Below are 24,895 nucleotides of genomic sequence, written 5' to 3' on the forward strand. Positions count from 1 at the left end.
TATGTTTGTGGTATGTGTGTTGTTCATATGTACTAAGGAAATTGAAATATTTCATTGACTTTGGTGCTCATCTTGTTGAACGTGTGTTGTAATTGTTTTAACTATCATTATGTCCATGTGAACTACTTCGCTATACAATTAACAATTCTTTCATATGTATGAGCATGCATGTATATTGGAATAGCACTAAGGAAATTGAACTATTTCATTGAATTTTGTGCTCATCTTGTTGAATGTGTGTTGTAATTGTTTTAATGATCATTATGTCCATGTGAACTACTTCATTAGAAAATTAATGATTCTTTCATATGTATGTGTGTGTCTTTATTGGAATAGTACTAATACTTTTCTTCTAAAGGCTCACTTTCTCTTCTCTTCTGGTGAATGAACCTGGATACATATTACAATTAAACATTTCACAAGGCATACTTACTTGCTCATTCAAAAGTACATGTGTGTTTCTTTCTCAAGCTAACAGCTGCAGCCAAGGAAAATATTTAAGCATATGGCAACCAGGCCACATTTCCATATGGCGCTCCTATATCAAATGGTGTGAGGTCTCATTGGGAATTATATCAGGGAGACCCCCTATATGTTGGAGAGATCCAACACTGTCAACATTATCGTGCTAGAAGGAGGGCATACTTTATATGGCTGACAATTCACCACATCCTAACAATGAACCTTCCATGCAAGATAATAACGATATGAGTTAAACTCCAATTCACATTCCTAAGATAGGGGGTTACCTCTCATCGAAGTCCAGAATAGGATTTTGAAGTCACCTACAATCAACTCCGAACAATCCAACCTATTACACATTAGTTTGTAAGATCTCTCGACTTACTTCCTGTCACTTCTATTCTTCCACATAAGCCTATAAAGAAAGAAATGACTTGTCACTGTGTATTGGTTTCTTCAATCGAATATTTGGTTATTGCAACCCTTAAAAAATTAGTTGATCCTACTAAAAGAACAAATCAAAAAAGGGACCTTACACCTATTGAGGAGGATTTGGAAGGAGATGGGGAGGATTTTTAATTTTCTAACGAAGAACAATCGAGACAAGAAGAAGAGCTCGATTGTAATGAGGATTTGAATGGTGAAGGAGAAGAATCTTTGGATTCAGAGGAAGAAGAGGAGGTAGAAGAAGACATGGCTTATGAACATTTGTATTGGATAGCTCAATGACCTCTTTCTCTTCTAGGAAAGTTTCATCGCATGCCTGAACATCTAGAAAAACTACTTTCATATTTTGATCCTGATAAGAGGACGAAAGTTGAGGAACATATTAATGACTTTTACATGCATTTGTGAATGCTTGAGGTACATTTTGATGAAGTTTGTTGTAGATTTTGTATGTATACTATAGAAGGTAGAGTATCATTATGGTTCCAAAATCTTCCGCTTAATTCAATCTATAATTGGAGGGAGTTCAAGAATTTGTTCTTGGATAAATTTGTTGATGATAAAACCCCTACTATGTTGCTCAAATAACTCAGGAATGTTAAGATGGGGGAAAAGGAAAAAGTGTAGAATTTTAATCAAAGATTTACACACTTGTTGAATAAATTCCCCACATATGTTCAACCACATAATACTATCACTAAATATTACTACACAACTACCTTGCCTACTAATATTTTTGTGTTTGTTAAAAGAGCTGCAAAGGATACATTGGCTTTCAACTTTGCATAAGCGATTGTTATTGAAGAATACTTGCGTTCTATTGGCTATTAATGATCATGAATATTCTAAAGACTCCAAAGACACCGGTAAGAAAAATCAAACCCCTTCCACTAAAGCCAAAGAGAAATTCCTTTTTACATGGAAAGCTTGGATGAATATTTGAATTTGCTCACTAATGAAGCATCTAAACTAAAGATGAAGTCGAGTGAGGCCACTACCAATAGTAAGTCTTTAAAGCTTCCTTTCTTTAAGAATAATAACAATTTTCAACTAGATAAATATGCTCAGTGTTCCAATGTTGTGTTTAATGTTGAAAGCTTGGGCATGGAAAATAGTTGTACTTTCCATTAGGAGAGGCATTTCGAAGAAAACATGTCCCAATGGAACCACAACATGACTGCTATGATGACAAACATTATAGAGATTTTATTAGTAGAGGAGCAGTCTGAGCAGACATAAGAAAAAAATGAATCTACCATGACCATTGAAAGTTCACGTGTTGTGCATTTAGTCAATACATTTGGTATCATATATAACACTAATAAACAAAGTGTTGATGAATGACCAGTGAGTGAAGCTCCTCCTCAGCAAATAATTAAGAAATATAATTTGAGGAGTAAATTAGGAACAATTTCTAAGAAAGAGTTTAAAAAACAATTATTGTGAAGGATTCGACTGCCTACTAAATCTACTCAAAGTTTGCGAAATAAGTATGGAAGTGCTCCTCCTCCTAAGAACACTTCCAAAAACAACAAAAGATTCAACTTCACCACCATATAATTCAACACAACCTGTTAGAAATGAAAGGATTGATTATAATATTGTTGAGGATATGAAAAGAGATCGTGCCAATATTTCAATCTTTGAGCTCGCAAAGATAACAAGGCAGCATGAATTGATCATCCAAGCACTTGCATTACAACCTCCATTAGGTAACGTAGTTTCTGCTTATCAAGTTATGTTCAGCAAGTCTCATGGCATTCTTGAGTCTGTAGTTAATGTTGTTAATTTGAATACTAACACTCTTCTCCCCCCTTTTCTCTTAGCGTTCGAAATATTTAACTATAATGTTCATAATTGTCTCATTGATTTTGGTGCATTTACAAACTTCATGCCACTATCTGTTGCTAAGAAAATTAATGATAAATTGGAAAATATCGATGCACAGATCATTAGCCCAGGAAATCAGTGAATTTAATAATGTCATCATATGTTTGTCATGAGACCATAGAGTTCACCAATTCATTAATATTGTTATTTTGGACATTCCTAAAGCCTATGGTTTGCTTTTGAGTGTAGGTTTTAACCTTGTACATAAATTACCTACATACGAATTCTAAAAATAGAAAACAAACAATGGCGAGAATATAAAAGAAATGCACAAAGATTTCCCCTGGATCGCAAAACTGGGACTACCAAATTGATTTTTCATTATATTCCTTTCAATGTTACAATACATATATATACATGTTGAAGCATTCATAAATCGCAATACATTAACCCTAGATTAGAGCATAACCATAGTTCCCTTGACTGGATCTACAAAATACCATGGGTAGAAACCATCATGCCCAAAACCATGTGTGAAACCCCCCGACAGGGAGGGCTGCGCCCCCCCTGTGACCCCCTTGTTGCGCCCAGAGCAACAAAAGAGGGGGGGCTTTCACCCCTCCTATGACCCCCCGTGCATGCAACGAGTCATGGAAAGAATATAACATGCACCCAACATTCTCCCACTTATTGTTATCTTTTCCACACAGGGGGTCACAGGAGACCTTAGTCATTGGTCCATACCTACAATGCCCATTTTTTCTCTACACCAAGAAAAATTCTTAGTGATCACAGACTTTGTCAATGCATCTACAACATTCTTGAAGGTGTCCACCTTTACCAACAACACCTTTTTATCCTCAACCATGTCCCTCACAAAGTGATACTGCACATCAATAAATGATACATCTATGTCTATCTATGTCTTGAGGAAATATCTCTATGTATTCCTTGAGAATTCATCTATAAATGATACATAGTACATAGACTTACCCAGTGATGGAACCGACACAGGTCCAAACACATCACTGTGCACAAGCTCTAATATCCCTTTCACTCTCTTAGAACTAGAGGGGAAACACACCCAATTCTGCTTCCCATATACACGATGTTCACAAAAATTGAAATCCAGAGAGAAATTAGACATACCTTATACCATAAATATTCAAATCCCTTCTCTCCAATATGTCCAAGCCTTTGATTCCACAACATGGTCTTTTCTCACGGGACCACTAGTTTTAGGTCCACTTTCAGGAACCACAGAATTGTTGCATCCATCAATAAAAGTACTACCCAGAAGCTTGTACAGATTTCCAATCTGAACTCCCTGCATTAATACTAGTGCTCCCTAAACCATCTTGCAGGTATCTTTCTCAAAAACTAGTTTTACACCTACATCATTCATCTTGCTTACAAAAATCAGGTTTCTGGCCAACGCGGGAATATGAAGAACACCCGGAAATGTTCTAATCCTTCCACCTTGAAACTTCAACTTGAATTTTCCATGTCTGACGATTCCAAACTTCCTGTCATCCCCTAATAATACAACACTGCCATCATATTTCTCATACTCACATAACCACTCCCTATGAGATTGAAGTGAAAGTATGCACTTGCGTTAATCAACCATGCCTCGTGATCTACATGTGTACTAGAATAAGAAGCCAAGTACACATCCCCACCTTCATCTAAGGTGGTTTTTTCCTCTGCAGAAGGAGCATCATCAGATCCCTTTCCTTTCTCAATATCTTTATATCTCAAGTGCTTTTTGTAGTTCCCTTCCTTTTTGCATTTCCAACATACCTTTACAGGTTTTCCAGGAGATTTAGATCTCCCTTTAGATTTATATCTCCTACTCGAGGAATTATTTTTGTTTCTGTTCTTGGACCATCCTTGTACAAACAAAGCATCTCCATTCTAGCTCTCCATATTTTTCCATTTCATCTCCTTCGACAACAAGGAAGAGACTATTTCCTCAAACTTCAAGGTAGTTGTATTGCTATATATAGAAACAACTAGACTATCCCGTGAATCTAGTAGAGAACAAAACAAACTGATGCACTTATCTTCATCTGAAATTTTTATATCAGCAGATAACAAATGTCTTACCATAGTATTAAAGGAATTCATATGCTCTGTCACCAAGTCTCCATCCTTCATCCTTATGTTATACAACGTTTTCTGCAGGAACAATTTGTTCACTAGAGACTTAGATTCGTACAAAATCCCTAACTTGACCCACAAATACTTCACCATAGTTTCCCTTAATACATTCAACAATACTGAACCTGAGATACACAACAATATTGTGCTCTTTGCCTTACGATCTAGCTTCACCCAATTTTCAATTGACATTGTCATTAGTTAAGTACCCGGATCTACTACGATCCACTGATCTTTAGCCACTAGCGGATCCTCCATCTTGAGCTTCCATAAATCAAAACTTTGACCATTAAATTTTTCTATCTCTATCTTTCCACAGCTCACCATCTTCTTTCACCACAAGAATCGATCTCGCAAATATCCCACTAAATAGGGTCTACCACAGGCCTGAGAAAAACCCCTCAGCAGCAAAGGTATCCCCTTGAAGCCAAAATATCTCTGATACCAAATGTAGGTTTTAACCCTGTATATAAATTACTTCCATACGATTTCTAAAAGCACAAAATAAGCAATGGAGAGAATATAAAACAAATACATAGATATTTCCCCCGGATCCCGAAATCGGGACTACCAGATTGGTTTTTCATTATATTCCTTTCAATTTTACAATACATATATATACATTCTGAAGCATTCATAAACCCCAATCCGTTAACCCTGGATTAGAACATAATTGTAGTTCCCTTGAACGGATCTACAAAATACCATGGGAAGAAAGCCATCATGCCAAAACCATGTGCGAAACCCATGCACAAAACCATAGGTAGGTCCACCCACCTAATATAGGGTCCAAAAACAATTTCCTGGGGCGTTGCCTAGGACCCCGTATAGGGGGGTTACTGCCCCCCTGAAACCCCTTGACAAGGGGGGCTGCACCCCCCATGTGACCCCCTTGTTGTGCCCGATGCAACAAATAGTGGGGGTTGTCACCCCCCCTCCCGCACATCCAACTAGTAGTGGAAATAATATAACACACCCAACACTGAGTAGGGATTGGCCCAAAAAATTACAAGGGTATTTATCAATAGACTTGACATATTTATGGCTTTCTTATAAGGGTAGAAACAATCATATTCAAGTGGAAAATGAGCCTTACATGAAATACACCATGACGACACTTGAGGGACATAAGGAGCCAATCATCTTTGCATGTATTATCTTTGAAAATTGTTTTCTAGAAGCTGATCATAGGTTCTATCAAGCGCAACCTTCACCTGTACCATCTGTTAGCCTCCTGTTGCAACAGATGTTCATCTTTCATGATTGACAATTTTACATGCCAAATATGTCATACTTTGCATGCTGCAATGCTCCATATTTCCAGAAAGAGGTCAAAGAAGAGACCATGAAAGTGTGCCAGTCTAAATGCCATTGCTGTATTCCAATTTTGATGACTTAACCATTTTGAAGAATGTTCTGTTAAGGGAAGTCCAAATAGCTAAATCTTGGCTTCCCTAGGTTTCAATTTCTTGTTTTAGAATGTAGAGAATTGATATCTGTCCAAACAGCTTAATCTTGGTAGATCTGTAGATAGGTAGAGAATCAAAGGAGCCCAACTGCTTAATCTGGGCCCTTGGCAGAAATAAGGATAGTTTTAGATAGGAGGGCAGTCAAAAGAAAAATTGTAAAGCAGGGTCTGCAAGTCTAAGTGTACCCAAACCAAAAAGAAGAAAAAATGCTAGGTAAGTAGGCTGGGTAGGTAGTTTTGAGGTTGCAGAATGTTGATTTGTGATCAATTTTGTGTTTCAAAGTGATATTGTACTTCAGATCACCGGTACAAGGCAGTTTTCATTTGGAGCAAGTCAAGCGAGGCATGTCTAACTCCCCCTTCTTCTATTTCCCAAATCACTCACTAATTTCCCTAAAGAGGTCAAGATCTGCTTGATTCCTCTTAGTTTTATTATTTTCCATATCATTTGCCTTGGTGAAGATCTGCTTCACTCAAAGATTTCCATTCTTCCTCTATGAGTCACTTTTCCACCCCTTGAAATTGATTTACAAATGTGAATTATCATTAATTCATAACTATAATTTAAAAATTATACAAAATAATTAAAATAGCATTATAATTATAATATTTATTATTATTTACAATAAAAAGAATTAATATAAGTTAAAAAAATATAAATAATATATTTAATTATGGAAATTCATTCCATTTTGTTATGAAAAATTTTAATTTGTAAGTAAGCTTTGTTGTAAAGGTCAATATTATGACTTAGTTATTATGGGCCATACCATAATTTTGCTAAATGTCAAATTCAGTCAATAATTATCAAGACTAAAGAACATTTTCATTTGCAAGAAGTACAAATCAATGCTCAGCGTTTGCATAATGAAATTGTTGTCTATTTCTTATAGGACCAAGCAATATGAATGGAACCAAAACATAAAACAAAACTAGAGATGGACTTTCCATCATCAAATGATCCAACATAGTTAGAATCCATGAAACCCCAAACTCAAGAGAACTAATAGTATATTGAATGACTCTTATGAGGATCTTGGGAGAGCTAAGAAATGAACCCTATTACATAAGTAATGTCAACTCAAGTGTGAATGAAATAGAGTAGATTTCCAACCAATTGTCAGCACAATGTAGGACCCACTTATGGTGAGGTGAAACTGGGGTAAGAGTAACACATGACATAAAAGTAGCCACAAACTTAGAACTCTTCATTCCAAAGTGCTAAAGGGCATATTTTTTTGGAAGAGAACAATCCCTTCTAAAGACTCCTGAACCTAGAATCCAAGAAATTAATGTAGCAAACCATGGCCAATCATTGCAAATTGTTCCATTAAGGCTTAGTAAAACTCTAAATCATAGATGAAGAATCCCATATGAGGATGAAATCATCCATGTACAAAAATAGAATAAGTAGTTTAATGCCTCGTCTCTAAGTGTAAACTGTAGGATTAGAATGACATTGATTCAATCCTGAAGGAAGCAAAAAACTATCCATTTCATACATTGTTGTAGGACCTTGTTTGATACCATATAAAGAGCATCAAATCCTACAAACAAGTATGGTCGATTTCCCAAAGACCCACAAATTGTACATGATTTCCTACTTGGTAATGGCTTCATGCAATATCTTCCACCATCTACCTCGTAAAAAAAATATGAACCCTCATACAAAACCAACTCAATTTTGGTATATTATCTTGTGGAAGCACAAAGCCTCATCCCATTATCAAGTCCAAGATCATTTTGTTTGATAATTTAACTATATGTTGATAAGGCAAGAGCCAAACAAGATTTCGGATGAAGTAGCAGAGTCTCTAATAGGAAAATGGAGATATGAGTTGTGAGAGGACAATACTCTCATCATAATATATGTATTTCTAGGAAAACACTTATTTCTCCCTAAGTTCGACCTTGATAATTAGTTTGTTGCCGAAGTATGCAAATAATACCACCTATGGTTGATCTTATTTGAGAGGAAAAATAAATGGAAATTCATTACACTCCCTTTTACTATGGGAGAAACTACCACAAGAAATTATGCCCATTTTACATAATTTGTTGAATTATTAAAACCTTTTAATTATATTTACGTCAAATCCATCCAAGGATTTGACCATTATGGTGTATTTTCTAGTCATTTGGAAATTATGAGATATGCCAATTCTATAGAAAAGCAAGATGATAAAAATTTAAGGTTGAAAAAATAAATACATGAGGTTGAAGAAGCTCTTAATTCAACACCCTGATTTATGACTCCATTATCTATTCAGGCACCAAAAGAGACAACAGCAATTGACACACCCCAAAGGATCATGAAAGTAGCACAATTGTTAACAAGAATTAGGATATATGTCACTATGAATATTAATAAGAAACTTGAAATTATAGAGGAATCCTATGAACTTTCTCTACAATTGAGAAATTTATCCCAAAGAATTAAATATTTTTTTGAATATCTATGAAGGGACCTAGAACATGATCAATTTATTTTCTTTTTAATTATTCAAATACATTTGTAAATAAAATAAAATCTCTCAATGAACTTCAGAGACATGAACAAGGTCTAACCACCCCCCAAAAATTTAAAAAATAAAAACAACATAGTTGATCAGGTGATCATGTCCTAAGTGGAAAAAATGCTCAAATTTTGAATTTCTCAGAATTGGTTGAAACCATAACAATTGGATAGGCCTCGTCGAAATGATCCTATAGCTATCAACAAAACTCAAATGTGACATAGTATGGAGGAGTTATTGCATTTTGAAAATGCTCAATAAACTGCAAAATTTGAATTTAAAAAAAAAATAAAAAAAAAAATATTCTGAAGAATATTCCATGGAATATTCCCCAGAGTATTTGTGGGAATATGCTATTTGGAGGACCAATTGGGAGCTGACACGTGGCCTGCCCGAAGGCCGCGACGTGGCCCCAAGTCTACAAAGTTTATTGTGGCAAAATTTTTGGCACTACGCAAGACTCAACCTCGGGTCGGGTGGCCGCTAGCTCACATGCCCAACTAGCCTGCCTAATGTTGGTTCTTAACAACCATAGGGCTCATATCATATTTGAAGTTTAGTTAAAGTTTGGTTGGGGCAGAAAAGGGGCCAACCCCTAATCATATGACCAAAACGAGGGAACCACACCCCAAACTCAGCAGATAAACATTAAGCCCGAAGGTTAAGGTTTCAACCGGTCACATGTGCGAAGACCCCACTGGCAGTTATGGTTAGCTGGCGGTCAGTTTGGCAGAGTCTGCCAATGTAGGCACGACTGCCAAAAATAGTGTGCCTAACTGCAGTCCAACCAAGTTTAATGGAGTTTCTTTAGGGGAAATTGGAGAAAACTTCTAGAGGTCATAACTTTGGCTAGGGAGATCCTTTTGGAGCGATTTTCTTTTTTTTTTGATTTTGTGTATTCTGAGTATTCTAGAGCCATTGGTACAGGTTTCAGAGACAACAGAGCTCATCTTCAGATGTTTTTCAGCAAAGAAGCTTGGAGAGCCATCAGGGCCTAGGGAGTGTTGGAGATGTATTGGGCTAGGGTTAGCCATTGGAGGTGAAACAAAAGTCATTCTTGACAATTTTCTGTGTTCTGAACTCATTTTCATAGCTTATTTTTCGTGTTTAGGCTTTCTTATCATTATATAACCATTTTGAGCATCTAATAAGAGCAATGACATGCCCATTTGGGGGCCTTAGACCCGACAGATGTAGCCTAGGAGGGCTGAAATACCTTATGAGTTGCTGTGTTATATTACGTGAATTTATCTTGCTGTGTTTTTCATATTTGATATGATAAACAATAAATTGAATTAATCCTCCTTCATACATAAGACTCAGAAATTTACCAAAAAAACTTTATTTCAATTGCAAGACATCAGTAACATTTTGCACATATAATTTAATGGAAATGAATACCTTGAACAACAAAAACAAGTAGTTTCATTTTCAGATCAGTTGGTATCAGAGCTCAAGTTTTGAGTATTAGTTTTGTGCAAAGATATTTTTGACTGTTTTGTAAGTTTTAATGCTTACCAGGCTTAAGCTTCAAATAGGGAAAGGACAATTGGTTAGAGCACAAGATAATCCTCAACCAAGGAGGGCCAGGGTGCCATTATCTCCACCTTTTGTGTCACCCTCAATAACCTTAGAAGAAGCTTCAAGTATGTCTGAAAGGGAAGGACAAGTTCCTGAAGACATGCATCCAAGAGAAGAAGAATGGGTATTCAAAAAAGCCTTTTTGGACATGACTGAGATGGTAAGAATATTATACCAGGAAAGGAATGATAGGTTGGTTGGAGAAAGGTCTAAGCATCAGGAAGAAGGAGAGGGCTCTTTAGGAGGAAAGAAAGGTGATGATAATTGAAAGAAAGGACATGGAGGAAATGGTGATCCACCATCCCCATCATCATCCTCTTCCTCTACATCATCATCCTCTACCTCGGTAAATCAACCTCATAAGCCTAAATATTCTGGAAAAAGTCCATTTTTAAAGCTAGATGTTAAATTTGAATTACCCATGTTTAATGGTGAAGTCAATGCAGAGAAACTTGACAACTAGATAAGACAGTTGGAAGTTTATTTAAGGATTCAAGCCTTACATGATGTCAACACCAAGATTCAGTTAGCCTCATTAAGGATGGAAGGAGCAACATTGGTATGGTGGGAAGCTAAGACCAAGGATGAAATTAAGAAACATGGTAAGATTACTTTATCATGGACTGAATTTATTTCTGCAATTAAGAAGCAATTTTATCCTCTTGCTCATTTACAAAAGGCTATAATGAATTGGCAAAGTTTTAGACAACTTAAAGGACAAAGTGTTCAAGAATACACTCAAGAGTTTAGGAGAAGAGCACTCTTATTAAGGGTAGACTTACGAAGTCAAGAAACTTTGTTGAAATATATCACTAGTTTGCATAGTTACCTTAAACATACTACCCTTATGTTCAATCCTACTAGTCTAGACGAAGTTTGTGTACAAGCTACGCATTTAGAGACTAGAGGGAAAAACACTTTTGATGGAAATGAGGGTAGTGATTTTAAAGGCAAAGGAAGAAAAAGGATTGCAAACTCTAGAAAGGAAAAAGGGAAATTCTTTTGCAAGAACTATTAAAAAATAAGCCACGATGAAGACCACAATTGGAAGCTTCATCGGGAGCTGAAACCAGAGAAATATAAAACCAAAGACAAAACCAAAGAAAAGGAAAAAACTGTAGCAACTGTTGAATAGGACTTAGGGTCTGAATCAGGTGATGAGACAAAAAGTATCGCCATGGTATTAAAGAACATAAATGGGAAAGAGGTTGTACAAGAAACAAATCCTAGTTCTAGCACATTAAACTATCACAAATAAACTCAAAATGAAAAGAGGAGGATAGAGATATTTCATGTGAGGATAATCTCAAACCACACAAAGATAGACACGCTTTTTGATAGTGTGTCTCAAGCTAATATCATCTCAGAAGACTTGGTCAAACAGCTGAAACTTGAGACAATTCCACATCCAAAGCCTTATCCACCTGGGTGGATATGCAAGGATGCAAACTTACAAGTCTCAAAGAAGTGCATCTTGCACTTCGCTATAACAGTTCATTATGTTGATTGGGTTGAACTGGATGTAGTACCACTTGACATTACAGATGTTGGGGTAGTCCATATTTATTTCACAGAAAGGCAATCTTCCATCGCCATGAGAATAAGTATCACTTGTTCAAGGATGGAAAAGAGTACATTATGAGAGCACATAAGAAGAAGCTAGAATCTTGTTTAGTCCATACAGGGCAATTGAAAAGGCTAGTTAACGCAAGTCAAAATCTGACTTTGTTGATGGTTAAACAACAAGATTTTGTATAATTTCCTTTTCATATTATTGCTGATATAAATGATGATATGTTTCGATCTGATAATAGTTTGTCTTTGAAAGAAGATGACAAAAGGTTGCACAAGATACCTCTGGTGTCGATTGGTGCAGAGAACGAAGTGTTGGTGCAAAGCAGTGCAAGATAACATGAGAAGGAAAAGCATGCAAGCAAAGAGGGCACACAGTTCAGCATGGGTCAATGTTGGTTTCAGAATGGCAGACTGGTATGGCGAGAAAACTTGGTCGGGATTCGGCACAAGTACAGGGCTCATTCAACAAAAATTTGCCATGTGAACAGTTGGCATGGTGAGCTTTATTGTAAGTCTTCTTTGAAGTTTGACCATTGTAGAAATAGAATGTTTTCTGCAAAATATAGTTGCTTTTCTACAAATTTCAAGAATTTGCATCATGATTCAGTCAATTTTAGCAACAGTCGTCAGTGAATTCAAGGGAAAATTTATATTTTTATGAGAAGCTCAGTTTGATGAAGTCAGGAAGATTTCAGTTATTCAAGGTTGGAAGAGTGGAGAATCAGTCTCCTCGTCTCCATTTTCAGTAATCAGAGAGCTTTTGGGGTCCAAAAGCTTCCCATTTGGGAGGTGTGATCAGGTGATCATGTCCTAAGTGGAAAAAAAGCTCAAATTTTAAATTTCTCAGAATTGGTTGAAACTACAACAACGAGATAGGCCTCATTGAAGCGATCCTATAACTGTGAACAACACGCAAATCTGACACCATATGGAGGAGTTATCGCATTTTGAAAATGCCTAATAAACTGCAAAATTTGAATTTAAAAAAAGAATATTCCGAGGAATATTCCCTAGAATATTTGCGGGAATATGTTGTTTGGAGGACCAATTGGGAGATGACACGTTGCTTTCCTGGAGGCCGCCACACTGCCCCAAGTCTACAAAGTTTATTGTGGCAAAATTTTTGGCACTGCGCAGGATTCGACCCTGGGTGGGGTGGCCGCCAGCCCACAGGCCCGACTGGCTTGCCTAACGTTGGTTCTTAACAACCATAGGGCTCATATCATATTTGAAGTTTAGTTAAAGTTTGGTTGGGGTGGAAAAGGGGCTAGCCCCTAATGATATGACCAGAACGCTAGAACCACACCCCAAACTCGGCAGATAAACGTTAACCCCAACGATTAAGGGTTCAACTGGTCATATGCGCGAAGACCTCGCCGGTAGTTACGATTAGCTAGCGGTCAGTTTGGTGGAGACCACCAATTTAGGCATAGTTTCCAAAAATAGCGGGCCTAACTGTAGTCCAGCGAAGTTTAGTGGAGTTTCTTTAGGGGAAACTAGAGAAAACTTCTGGAGGTCATAACTTTGGCTAGGGAGATCCTTTTGGAGCAATTTTTATTTTATTTTAGGTATTCTAAGGATTCCAGAGCCATTGGTATAGGTTTCAGAGCCAACAGAGCTCATCTTCAGGTGTTTTTTTACCGAAGAATCTTGGAGATCCATCAGGGCCTAGGGAGTGTTGGAGCTGTATTGGGCTATGGTTAGCCATTCGAGGTGAAACAAAAGTTAGTCTTGACTATTTTCTGTGTTCTGAACTCATTTTCATAGCTTATTTTTCCTATTTAGGCTTTCTTATCAACGTATAACCATTTTGAGCATCTAATAAGAGCAAGGACATGCCCATTTGGGGGCCTTAGACCTAGCAGATGTAGCCCATGAGGGGTGAATTGCATTATCAACTATTGTGTTATATTATGTGAAGTTATCTTGCTTTGTTTTTCATATTTGATATGATAAACAGTAAATTGAATTAATCCTCCCTCACACATAAGACTCAAAAATTTACCAAAAGCACTTTGTTTCAATTGCAAGACATCAGTAACAGTTTGCACATATAATTTAATGGAAATGAATACCTTGAACAGCAAAAGAAAGTAGTTTCATTTTCAAATCAGTTGGTATCAGAGCTCAAGTTTTGAGTATTATTTTTGTGTAAAGATATTTTTGACTGTTTTGCAAGTTTTAATGCTTACCAGGTTTAAGCTTCAAAGAGGGAAAGGACAATTGGTTAGAGCACAAGATAATCCTCAACAAAGGAGGGCTAGGGTGCCATTATCTCCTCCTTCTGATTCACCCTCAATAGCATTAGAAGAAGCTTCAAGCATGTCTGAAAGGGAAGGATAAGTTCTTGAAGACATGGATCCAAGAGAAGAAGAACGGGTATTCAGAAAATCTTTTTTGGACATGACTGAGATGGTAAGAATATTATACCAGGAAAGGAATGATAGGTTGGTTGGAGAAGAGTCTAAGCATCAAGAAGAAGGAGAGGGCTCTTCAGGAGGAAAGAAAGGTGATGATAATTCAAGGAAAGGACATGGAGGAAATGGTGATCCACCATCCCCATCATCATCATCTTCCTCTACATCATCATCCTCTACCTCGGTAAATCTACCTCATAAACCTAAATCTTTTGGAAAAATTCCATTTTTAAAGCTAGATGTTAAATGTGAATTACCCATGTTTAATGGTGAAGTCAATGCAGAGAAATTTGACAACTGGACAAGACAGTTGGAAGTTTATTTAAGGATTCAAAACTTACATGATGACGACACCAAGATTTAGTTAGCCTCATTAAGGATGGAAGGAGCAGCATTGGTATGGTGGGAAGCCAAGACCAAGGATGAAATTAAGAAACATGGTAAGATTACTTTATCATGGGATGAATTTATTTCCACAATTAAGAAGCAACTTTATCCTCTTGCTCATTTACAAAAGGCTATAATGAATTGGCAAAGTTTTAGACAGCTTAAAGGACAATGTATTCAAGAATACACTCAAAAGTTTAGGAGAATAGCACTCATATTAGGGGTATAATTACAAGGTCAAGACATTTTGCTGAAATATATAGGTGGTTCGCATAGGTACCTTAAACATACTATCCTTATGTTCAATCCTACTAGTCTAGACGAAGTTTGTGTACAAGCTATTCATTTAGAGACTAGAGGGAAAAACACTTTTGATGGAAATGAGGGTAGTGATTTTAAAGGCAAAGGAATAAAAAGGATTGCAAATTCTAGAAAGGAAAAATGGAAATTCTTTTGCAAGAACTGTTCAAAAACAAGCCACGATGAAGACCACTGTTGGAAGCTTCATCCGGAGCTGAAACCAGAGAAATATAAAACCAAAGACAAAACCAAAGAAAAGGAAAAAACTGTAGCAACTGTTGAACAAGACTTAGGGTCTGAATCAGGTGATGAGACAAAAAGTATCGCCATGGTATTAAAGAACATAAAGGGGAAAGAGGTTGTACAAGAAACAAATCCCAGTTCTAGCACATTAAACTGTCACAAAGAAACTCAAAATGAAAAGAGGAGGATAGAGCTATTTCATGTGAGGATAATATCAAACCACACAAAGATAGACACACTTTTTGATAGTGGGTCTCAAGCTAATCTCATCTTAGAAGACTTGGTCAAATAGCTGAAACTTGAGACAATTCCACATCCAAAGACTTATCCACTTAGGTGGATATGCAAGGATGAAAACTTAGAAGTCTCAAAGAAGTGCGTCTTGCGCTTCACTATAACAACTCATTATGTTGATTGGGTTGAGCTGGATGTAGTACCGCTTGACATTACAGGTGTTGTGTTGGGTAGTCCATATTCATTTGATAGAAAGGAAATCTTCCATCGCCATGAGAATAAGTATCACTTGTTCAAGAATGGAAAAGAGTACATTGTGAGAGCATATAAGAAGAAGCTAGAATCTTCTTTAGTCCATGTAGGGCAATTGAAAAGGCTAGTTAATGCAAGTCAAAATCTGACTTTGTTGATGGTTAAACAACAAGATTTTGTACAATTTCCTTTTCATATTATTGCTGATATAAATGATGATATGTTTTAGTCTGATAACAGTTTGTCTTTGAAAGAAGATGACAAAAGGTTGCACAAGATACCTTTGGTGTCGATCGGTGCAGAGAACGAAGGTCGGTGCAAAGAGGTGCAAGATAACATGAGAAGGAAAAGCATGCAAGCAAAGAGGGCACACAGTTCAGCATGGGTCAACGTTGGTTTCAGAATGGAAGATTGATATGGTGAGAAAACTTGGTCAGGATTCGGCACAAGTACGGGGCTCATTCAGCAAAAATTTTCCATATGAACAGTTGGCAAGGTGAACTTTATTCTAAGTCTTCTTTGAAGTTTGACCATTGTAGAAACATAATGTTTTCTGCAAAATATAGTTGCTGTTGTGCAAATTTCAAGAATTTGCATCATGACTCAGTCAATTTTAGCAACGGTTGGTTAGTGAATTCAAGGGAAAATTTATCTTTTTATGAGGAGCTCAATTTGATGAAGTCGGGAAGATTTCAGTTATTCAACGTTGGAAGAGTGGAGAATCAGTCTCGTCATCTCCATTTTCAGTAATCAGAGTGCTTTTGGGGTCCAAAAGCTTCCCATTTGGGAGGTGTGATCAGGTGATCATGTCCTAAGTGAAAAAAATGCTCAAATTTTGAATTGCTCAGAATTGGTTGAAACTAGAATGATCGGATAGGCCTCATCGAAATGATCCTATAGTTGTGAACGACACTTAAATCTGACACCATATGGAGGAGTTATCACATTTTGAAAATGCCTAATAAACTGCAAAATTTGAATTTATAAAAAAATTAAAAAAAGAATTTTTGAAGAATATTCCTTGAAATATTCCCTAGAATATTTGTGGGAATATGCTATTTCGAGGACCAATTCGGAGCTGACACGTGGCCTGCCTAGAGGCCGCCACATGGACCCAAGTCTACAAAGTTTGTTGTGGCAAATTTTTTGGTATTGCACAGGATTCGACCCCGGGTCGGGTGGCCGCCAGCCCACAGGATCGACTGGCCCACCTAATGTTGGTACTTAACAACCATAGGGCTCATATCATATTTGAGTTTAGTTAAAGTTTGGTTGGGGCGGAAAAGGGGCCAGCCCCTAATGATATGACTAGAACGTGGGAACCACACCCCAAACTTGACAGATAAACATTAACCCCGACAGTTAAGGGTTCAATCGGTCACATGCATGAAAACCTCGCTGGCAGTTACAGTTAGCTGGCGGTCAGTTTGGTGGAGACAACCAATTTAGGTGCGGTTTCCAAAAATAGCAGGCCTAACTGCAGTCCAGCCAAGTTTAGTGGAGTTTCTTTAGGGGAAACTGGAGAAAACTTCTGGAGGTCATAACTTTGGCTAGGGAGATCCTTTTGGAGCGATTTTTTTTTTGATTTTGGGTATTCTAAGCATTCCAGAGCCATTGGTATAGGTTTTTGAGCCAAAAGAGCTCATCTTCAGGAATTGTTTTTAGTGAAGAAGCTTGGAGAGCCATAAGGGCCTAGGGAGTGTTGGAGCTATATTGGGCTATGGTTAGCCATTCAAGGAGAAACAAAAGTCATTCTTGACTATTTTCTATGTTCCGAACTCATTTTCATAGCTTATTTTTCCTGTTTAGGCTTTCTTATCACTGTATAACCATTTTGAGCATCTAATAAGAGCAAGGACATGCCCATTTGGGGGCCTTGGACCTGGCAGATGTAGCCCAGGAGGGGTGAACTGCCTTATCAGTTGCTGTGTTATATTATGTGAATTTATCTTTCTGTGTTTTTCAGATTTGATATGATAAACAATAAATTGAATTAATCCTCCTTCACACATAAGACTCAGAAATTTACCAAAAACACTTTGTTTCAATTGCAAGACATCAGTAACAGTTTGCACATATAATTTAATGTAAATGAATACCTTGAACAACAAAAACAAGTAATTTCATTTTCAGATCAGTTGCTATCAGAGCTCAAGTTTTGAGTATTAGTTTTGTGCAAAGATATTTCTGACTGTTTTTCAAGTTTTAATGCTTACCAGGCTTAAGCTTTAAAGAGGGAAAGGAAAATTGGTTAGAGCACAAGCTAATCCTCAACCAAGGAGGGCCAGGGTGCCATTATCTCCACCTTCTGATTCACCCTCTATAGACTTAGAAGAACCTTCAAGTATGTTTGAAAGGGAAGGAGAAGTTCTTGAAGACATGGATCCAAGAGAAGAAGAATGGGTATTCAGAAAAGCTTTTTTGGACATGATTGAGATGGTAAGAATATTATACCAGGAACAGAATGATAGGTTGGTTGGAGAAGGGTCTAAGCATTAGGAAGAAGGAGAGGGCTCTTCTGGAGGAAAGAAAGGTGATGATAATTCAAGGAACGGACATGGAGGAAATGGTGATCCACCATCCCCATCATCATCATCTTCCTCTACATCGTCATCCTCTACCTCGTTAAATCAACCTCATAAGCCTAAATCTTCTTGAAAAAGTCTAGTTTTAAGGCTAGATGTTAAATTTGAATTACCCATGTTTAACGGTGAAGTCAATGCAGAGAAACTTGACAACTGGATAAGACAGTTGTAAGTTTATTTAAGGATTCAAAACTTACATGATGATGACACCAAGATTCAGTTAGCCTCATTAACGATGGAAGGAGCAACATTGGTATGGTGGGAAGCCAAGACCAAGGATGAAATTAAGAAACATGGTAAGATTACTTTATCATGGGCTGAATTTATTTCTGCAATTAAGAAGGAATTTTATCCTCTTGCTCATTTACAAAAGGCTATAATGAATTGGCAAAGTTTTAGACAACTTAAAGGACAAAGTGTTCAAGAATACACTCAAGAGTTTAGGAGAAGAGCACTCTTATTAGGGGTATAATTACAAGTTCAAGACACTTTTCTAAAATATATAGGTGGCTTGCATAGCTACCTTAAACATACTATCCTTATGTTCAATCCTACTAGTCTAGACGAAGTTTGTGTACAAGCTACGCATTTAGAGACTAGAGAGAAAATCACTTTTGATGGAAATGAGGGTAGTGATCTTAAAGGGAAAGGAAGAAAAAGGATTGCAAACTCTAGAAAGGAAAGATGGAAATTTTTTTGCAAGAACTGTTCAAAAACAAGCCACGATGAAGACCATTGTTGGAAGCTTCATCCGAAGTTGAAACCTGAGAAATATAAAACCAAAGAAAAGGAAAAAACTATAGCAAATGTTGAACAGGACTTAGGGTCTGAATCAGGTGAAGAGACAAAAAGTATCGCCATGGTATCAAAGAACATAAAGGGGAAAGAGGTTGTACAAGAAACAAATCCCAGTTCTAGCACATTAAACTTTCACAAAGAAACTCAAATTGAAAAGAGGACGATAGATCTATTTCATGTGAGGATAATCTCAAACCACACAGAGATAGACAAACTTTTTGATAGTGGGTCTCAAGCTAATATCATCTCAGAAGACTTGGTCAAACAGCTGAAACTTGAGACAATTCCACATCCAAAGACTTATCCACTTGGGTGGATCTATAAGGATGCAAACTTACAAGTCTCAAAGAAGTGCATCTTGTGCTTCGCTATAACAACTCATTATGTTGATTGGGTTGAACTGGATGTAGTACCGCTTGAAATTATAGGTGTTTTGTTGGGTAGTCCATATTCATTTGACAGAAAGGAAATCTTCCATCACCATGAGAATAAGTATCACTTGTTCAAGGATGGAAAAGAGTACATTGTGAGATCACATAAGAAGAAGCTAGAATCTTCCTTAGTCCCTGCAGGGCAATTGAAAAGGCTAGTTAATGCAAGTCAAAATATGACTTTGTTGATGGTTAAATAACAAGATTTTGTACAATTTCCTTTTCATATTATTGCTGATATAAATGATGATATGTTTCAGTCTGATAACAGTTTGTCTTTGAAAGAAGATGACAAAAGGTTGCACAAGATACCTTTGGTGTCGATCGGTGCAGAGAATGAAGTGTTGGTGCAAAGCAGTGCAAGATTCCATGAGAAGGAAAAGCATGCAAGCAAAGAGGGCACACAGTTCAGTACCGGTCAATGTTGGTTTTAGAATGGTAGATTGGTATGGCAAGAAAACTTGGTCGGGGTTCGGCACAAGTACAGGGCTCATTGAACAAAAATTCGCCATGTGAACAATTGGCAAGGTGAACTTTATTCTAAGTCTTCTTTGAAGTTTGACCATTGTAGAAACATAATGTTTTTTACAAAATATAGTTGTTTTTCTGCAAATTTCAAGAATTTGCATAATGAATTAGTCAATTTTAGCAACAGCTGGTCAATGAATTCAAGGGAAAATTTATCTTTTTATGAAAAGCACAATTTGATGAAGTCGGGAAGATTTCAGTTATTCAAGGTTGGAAGAGTGGAGATTCAGTCTCCTCATCTCCATTTTCAGTAATCAGAGAGCTTTTTGGGTCCAAAAGCTTCCCATTTGGGAGGTGTGATCAAGTGATCATGTCCTAAGTGGAAAAAATGCTCAAATTTTGAATTGCTCAGAATTAGTTGAAACTGGAACGACCGGATAGGCCTCGTCGAAATGATCCTGTAGCCGTGAACGACACTTAATTCCAACATTGTATGGAGGAGTTATCACATTTTGAAAATGCCCAATAAACTACAAAATTTGAATTAAAAAAAATAAATAAATTAAAAAAAGAATATTTCGAGGAATATTCCATAGAATATTTTGAGGAATATTCCTTGGAATATTCCCCAAATATTTGTGGGCATATGATATTTGGAGGACCAATTGGGAGCTGACACGTGGCTTTCCCGGAGGCCGCCATGTTGCCCCAAGTCTGTAAAGTTTATTGCGTCAAATTTTTTTGCACTGTGCAGGATTTGACCGCGGGTCGGGTGGCCGCCAGCCCACAGGCCCGACTGGCCCACCTAACGTTGGTTCTTAACAACCATAGGGCTCATATCATATTTGAAGTTTAGTTAAAGTTTGGTTCAGGTGGAAAAGGAGCTAGCCCCTAATGATATGACTAGAATGTGAGAACCACACCCCAAACTCGGTGGACAAACGTTAACCCCGACGGTTAAGGGTTCAATCGGTCACAGGCGCGAAGACCCCGCCGATAGTTACGGTTAGCTGGCGGTCAGTTTGGTGGAGACCACCAATTTAGGCACGGTTGCCAAAAATAGCGGGCCTAACTGTAGTCCAGCGAAGTTTAGTGGAGTTTCTTTAGGGGAAACTAGAGAAAACTTCTGGAGGTCATAACTTTGGCTAGGGAGATCCTTTTGGAGCAATTGTTTTTTTTTATTTTGGGTATTCTAAGCATTCCAGAGCCATTGGTATAGGTTTCAGAGCCAACAGAGCTCATCTTCAGGTGTTTTTTTACCAAAGAAGCTTGGAGATCCATTAGGGCCTAGGGAGTGTTGGAGCTGTATTGGGCTATGGTTAGCCATTGGAGGTGAAACAAAAGTCATTATTGACTATTTTCTGTGTTCTGAACTCATTTTCATAGCTTATTTTTCCTGTTTAGGCTTTCTTATCACTGTATAACCATTTTTAGCATCTAATAAGAGCAAGGACATGCCCATTTGGGGGCCTTAGACCCGACAGATGTAGCCCAAGAGGGGTGAACTACCTTATCAGCTGCTGTGTTATATTATGTGAATTTATCTTGCTGTGTTTTTCATATTTGATATGATAAACAGTAAATTGAATTAATCGTCCTTCACACATAAGACTCAGAAATTTACCAAAAATAGTTTGTTTCAATTGCAAGACATCAGTAACAGTTTGCACATATAATTTAATGGAAATGAATACCTTGAACTACAAAAACAAGTAGTTTCATTTTCAGATCAATAGTCTATTGGGGTTAAAATGCTTGAAAATGTTCTTGTTGAATCTTCAAACATTGATGAATGTAGAAGTAGTTACTTCTTTAAAACCATTAAATTTGTTGAAGATCTTAAAGGCTCATGAACGATAAGGGACTCCATGATGATCCCTAACGATGTTCTAAAATAAGGATTAAAAATTATTAGAGTATCATTGGAGGCTGACTTTGATAATCTAGCCAGGTTTCCCAAAGCTTAAATCAATGGCTAGTTACATTCATTAATGATAATAATGACCAAATCGATAACATTACAAAACTGTAGGCATGTTTCAAATAAATATAAGATGGAATATTTACTTGGAAAGTGAAGAATGATATAACTCTCCTACCTATGATGAAAACCTACATTGAACAATGACATAAGTAATTCTTGAATGAAGTCGGTGGTCAAAAATAACTTCCTGGGCAGTTAGGATAATGAACAATTGAGGAGTCGATTCTATTTAACTTATAGCACTAGAGGAGTAATATGTTGCCTTAAAGTTAATACCACTAGAGGAGTTAACACTAGATAGATTCTCAATTGAGTTGTAGTTTAGGCCTCTCTACCTAATAATATATCTAGTTATAGAGTATTCAATGATGATGATGGTATCTTAAATTTCCTTACTATAGATGAAACTTATTCTGACTTTGTTATCGATGAAGACAAATATTATAGAGAGCCCAGTCAACCATCTTTAGATGTAAAAGACAATTCTAAGAACATTATTCCAAAATCAGTTGTAAAATTAGAATACTTTTATGATTTGAAAGGTCATTTCAACGCACCTATTAACTACAAAATTAATAGTTCCTCCAATTATTTTGAAGTGATCAACCTAGGCATTAAGAAAAATCCGAAAATTTTAATCTTGGTCTAAGATGTTCACCTTTAGAATGAGTTGCTTTCACCATTTTCTTTAACAACGTAAAGAGGTATTATCCTGGACATATATTGACCTTTAAACATATGGCACATTTATCATCTAGTGCACAATTTCTCTAAAACTTGATTCGAAACCAATTTAGAAAAAGCTAAGAAAAATCACCCTAGCTTGGAACCTCAAATCATGGAGGAATTGAACAGGCTTTTTCAAGCAAAAATAATATTCCTTGTGAGGAAATCTTCATGGGGTCTCTAATTTGGTATCAATTAGAAATAAGAATGAGATGTTAGAATCTTCGTTGATTTTGGAAACATAAATAAAGATTCTAAGAAAGAAAACTCCCCCCTTCCTCCAATGGAATGAATATTACAATCAATTGATGGATATGAAATGATGCCTTTTTAGATGGTTTTTTTGTTTTTAGATGGTTTTTTTGTTTATAATCAAGTCCTTGTTTCTATAGATGATTAATTGAAAACAAATTTCTAGACAAAGGGGGGCATGTATGCATATCGTAAAATGCCATTCTCCCTGATTAATGATGCTGCCACATCCCAAGCATAAATGGAAATAACATTCATAGGACTTATTAAGAAGTCGCTAATTTTTTATCTTGATGATGAAAAATTTTACTCGAAGAAAAGGTCTGATCATATCCATCACCTTAAATATATTTTTGAAAGATGTAGAAACTGCGGTATTTCTTTGAATCCTAAAAGGTCATTATTTGCATTAAATGAAGGTAAAATCTTAGGATTTATTGTTTCAAAGTATGGGATTCCAATTTAGCCTGATAGGGTAAAATCTATTTTAGAGATTCCTTTTCCTCATAATAAGTAATCCATGTAGTCCTTTTTAGGAAAGATTAATTTTGTAATGAACTTTGTACCAATTTTTCCCAAATAGTTCCCCCCTTACAAAATATTATTAAAAAGAACGTCATGTTTAAATGGAATTCTCTAGAACACGACACTTTTAAATCAATTAAATTTTTCTGATATCACCATATTTGTATAATGAGTTCATTCTATACACTTCTCCTTCTAACTAATCATGAATGTTGAAGTTCCTAGTTCCTTTATGAGTACAAGTTTCCAAGGAGTTGAGATGAATGATTTAGATGTTGATAAATATGCTTATTCTATATTCAAAGTTGTTAAATATTTTCAACCCTTTTTACTTAAATCCTACACTGAAGTAATTTTTCCATACTCATCTGTTAGGAATCTATTAGTCCAAAAGGGTTTAGGTGAAAAACAAGCCTAGTGGATGAGGACCCTCCAAGAATATGACCTTGAATTAAAACCTTCAAAAAATGTTAAAGGTCAAGGCTAATGTACATTGGCTACATAATAAATAGATTATAAATTCAACAAGTTTTATCATGATCAAGAGGAATCAAATGTCCCACAAGAAGTACAATAAATAAATTATATCCCTAATCCCTCTATTTCTAGGTATTCAAATCTTATATACTTTTTATCTCATGTTTTTATACATATTATCTCGAAACTAAGAAAAATAAATGTTTGAGATTGATACCAATCAATATTAGTTACTTGATTTAGTGTTGTTTCACAAGAACTATGATTCAATATCACTTCAATGTCTTGAAACATTAGAAACTAACAAAATATTGTGTGATTTGCATGGTGGTTATGCAGGTGGAAATTTTGGTGGAAACACCATTACTCATGAAATTTTACACTTATGATACTACTGGCCAACAATTTTTAAAGACACTCATGCATATTCCAGAAAATACAAGATCTATTAGACATCATCTACAAGATAAAAGGTTCTAGCCTTCCCACTTCAACTAGCCATTATTGAATAACTTTTTGACTAGTGGGGGATAGAGGTTATTGGTGAAATTACTCTGAGCTCTTCCAAGAAACACACAAATATTTTGATAATGACTAATTAATTTACTAGATGGGTGGAGTACATCACTCTAAAATTGTAATTTCTGATTAGGTAATATAATTCAAAGAAAAATTTAAGGATTTTCCTTGCAAGCACACTTATTTTTTATAATGCCACATATTTTTCCTCAATCAAGCTAACTAAAATTGTTGTAGGTAAAGGCATCAACATTA

This window comes from Pinus tabuliformis, chromosome 9 (genome assembly GCF_031772625.1).
Source record: "Pinus tabuliformis cultivar Carrire ecotype Pingquan chromosome 9, CPIR1, whole genome shotgun sequence".
Taxonomy (NCBI): domain Eukaryota; kingdom Viridiplantae; phylum Streptophyta; class Pinopsida; order Pinales; family Pinaceae; genus Pinus; species Pinus tabuliformis.